The sequence below is a fragment of the Acanthisitta chloris genome, unplaced genomic scaffold (assembly GCF_000695815.1).
Source record: "Acanthisitta chloris isolate BGI_N310 unplaced genomic scaffold, ASM69581v1 scaffold4826, whole genome shotgun sequence".
Lineage (NCBI taxonomy): Eukaryota > Metazoa > Chordata > Aves > Passeriformes > Acanthisittidae > Acanthisitta > Acanthisitta chloris.
The window spans coordinates 49,170-52,130 of record NW_008679630.1 but is presented as its reverse complement, the minus strand read 5'-3'; the positions used below and the strand labels follow the sequence as shown (position 1 = coordinate 52,130).

The 2,961-nt window shown below is 53.9% G+C and overlaps 1 protein-coding gene across 1 annotated transcript in view; it reads right to left on the bottom strand.

Moving 5' to 3' along the window:
• ANKRD11 (ankyrin repeat domain 11) overlaps positions 1-2,961 on the bottom strand; it is a 33,376-nt gene that overhangs the window by 16,619 nt on the left and 13,796 nt on the right.

Below are 2,961 nucleotides of genomic sequence, written 5' to 3'. Positions count from 1 at the left end.
GAGCAGCTTCCTTCGAAGCTGGGATTGCTGCACAGAGGGACACTGCACTGCTCCAACTAGATTCACACTGCTGGCACCTCCTGCACTCTGATGGCTGATGCACAGGCAACTCCAAAAACCTCTTCCCTGCACTGCACTGCTCAAGTCTCACACAGAGCAGATGATTTCCACTGATCTCTGCTCCTGGGATACGGTACATTTAAGAAGTAACAACTGTGTTCCAGGTAACCTCTCCAACAGCATGGCCACCCCTCTTCAAACCCTTTTGTCTCACCTCACCCAAACCATTCCATGATTCTCTGAAATACAAGCCCTGGAAACATGTCTGCATTGAAGGAGAATCCCAGTCTACCCTATGAAGTCTCATTTCAGTCACCCTGGCAGCTGTAACAGAGCTGGAAGATGAAATCAGATGAAAGGAAATTGGGCAGTTCTTTAATGGCTTAAAATAAAATTAAACCCGATGTGCTTATGGTAACCCAAACCATTCCATGATTCTCTGAAATACAAGCCCTGGAAACATGTCTGCATTGAAGGAGAATCCCAGTCTACCCTATGAAGTCTCATTTCAGTCACCCTGGCAGCTGTAACAGAGCTGGAAGATGAAATCAGATGAAAGGAAATTGGGCAGTTCTTTAATGGCTTAAAATAAAATTAAACCCGATGTGCTTATGGTAAGAAAACAACTTTGCCCAGGTGGTTCTAGGAGCCACACAGCATATCCTGTCAGGCATCCTCACCCTGAGCACAGACACTTGATCCATGTGCACAGCATCTCCCTGTTCCTTCCGAGACTCTGAGCTGCTTCTATCCTGCTCATCCATGCCTGGCTTCTCCCAAGCCTTGGCCACATCCACCTGCACCCCAAAGTCAGGCACAAAGACGCTCGAGAGGTCACACCTTGGCTGGTGCCACCAGGCAGTGCCCTGAAGCACCTGATGCCCAGGACTGCGCGAGGAGAGAGCTGCTCCATGCACACAGAGCCACAATTAGAACGGGAACATTTTCATTAATATCCCTCAGCTGCTGCAGGTTGTCAGCACGAGCCTGGGGTTTGCAAAAACTGGTTATCGAGTTCAACCGAAACCCCCTAAACTCCTATTCATTCTGCAGTTGCAGAAATTTCCTCCTCCACAGAACATTTAACATTAAAAAGCATGTGATCAACAAGATAAAAATAAATTGGAGAGCGGCTGCCGCGTTCTCACTCGCTGTGGGGAGGCAGCGAGGGCCGGCAGAGGCAGCCGAGGACTCGTGCATGCTTCCTGCTGGGAAGGGTTCCAGGGCAGGCTGGATGGGGCTTGGAGCAACCTGGGCTAGTGAAGGTGTGCCAGCCCGTGGCAGGGGGTGGGATGAGATGAGCTTTAAGGTCCTTCCCACCCAAACCATTCCATGATTCTATGGTTCCCAGTGCCAGCAGCACCACAGCTCCAGGCTCCCTGCGTGGTCTGATGCTCAGGCAATGTGGAAGAACTACAGAATCACCAGAGCCGGAAGGGACCCTTGAGGATCATCTAGTCAAGGCCCGTAAGTGGGTCTGAAACGTGAACAGGAGGATGGAGATGGAGCTGCTCTCCTAGCATCAATTTCCCATTCCCAGCCTTAGCAGTGTCCTGCCCAGCCCCAGGGCTGCCTCCCCAGCCCTGGCCAGTCCCAGGCTCACAGACCTGCTCGAGTGTCTCATTTCAGCCCAGAAGACTTTACTCAGAATTGGATTTTCAGCAGATTTAAAGGTGGCCTTGCACAGAGATCTCTGCTCAGTGGCTCCCTGTGCCGCTAGCACCCGCAGGCTGCTCCTCCACCTCTAATTAACCTGTTTCTGGAACACCTTGCAGCAACATTGAGCGAACGGAGAGGAATTCACAGTGGCTAAATACCTCAGCAGGCAGGAATAAAGCTTATTTCACACTAAAACCCCTTCAGCAAGCACAAAACCCGAGGGGGTGTGCAGGCAGGGAGCCCCCAGCGCCAATGGCAGCGGTGGTGGCTGGACCACGCACACCAATCCCAGCGGGAGGAAGACCATGTCAGCCCACGGATGCTCTCTGAGCCCGGGATGAGCCACACCTCCATATAGCTATTTTTAAAGCAGCTCGTTTGCTGCTTGCTTCAGCCCTTCTGCAAACCTCCCGAGCACAGCCTCAGCCCTGGTTTAATTTGGGGATCCTGCTCGGCTCTTCCCTCACGCTGACGCCAGCAGGAACCGCGTGCGCAGGCTTAAAGGGGAAAGCAGGATCCGTGCGGAGCTGAGCACAGCCGGGAACTGCTCCTGCCTTTCATCACACGGAGCCCAAGAGGCTGCAAAGGCAGAACAGGAGCAAATTCCCAGGACAAAGGGGTATGAGCGTTAGCCTGTGGGTGGTTCTCCTGCCCAAATTAGACTCCAGGCCGTGCTACAATGGGCAGCACAAATCCAAGGCTGCTGGAAGCACGTCCGCAGCTCCACAGGGGTCCCAGGGCAGGCTGAGGGGAATTCAGTGCTGCTGGGCTGGCTCTGTGTGCAGGGCAGACACAGGCTGAACCCTGGCCCCAGCCAAAACGGGGAGAGGCAGGGAAGGAAGAACAGGGTGAAGATGGAAAACCTCTGCGAGGCTTCCCAAACCCACATGGTGAGCTGCTGGCAGGTCGTGGGGATGTCGGAGCAGCACGGCTCCTTGCTCCCCACGCACACTGCGTGCCCTGTAATGCAGAAAGCATCTGTTTCCACTGCTCTGACATGACAACACACGCATGGAAGGTGGAACCCCGAGGAAAAATACCATTTCCACACCGGCAGCTCACGCCGAACCCCTCGGCACTGTGTGGAGACATGGCGCACCGGCTCAGCGCCGGGATTTTCAACAGTTTCTGTGCCGAGTGAGCACACAAACAGGAGATCAATAAGAATAAATTAGAGCGGCACAGACAGCAACAGAGACTGCACTGCACCCCCGAGAGACCACGCGGGCTCTGCTCCCCCCA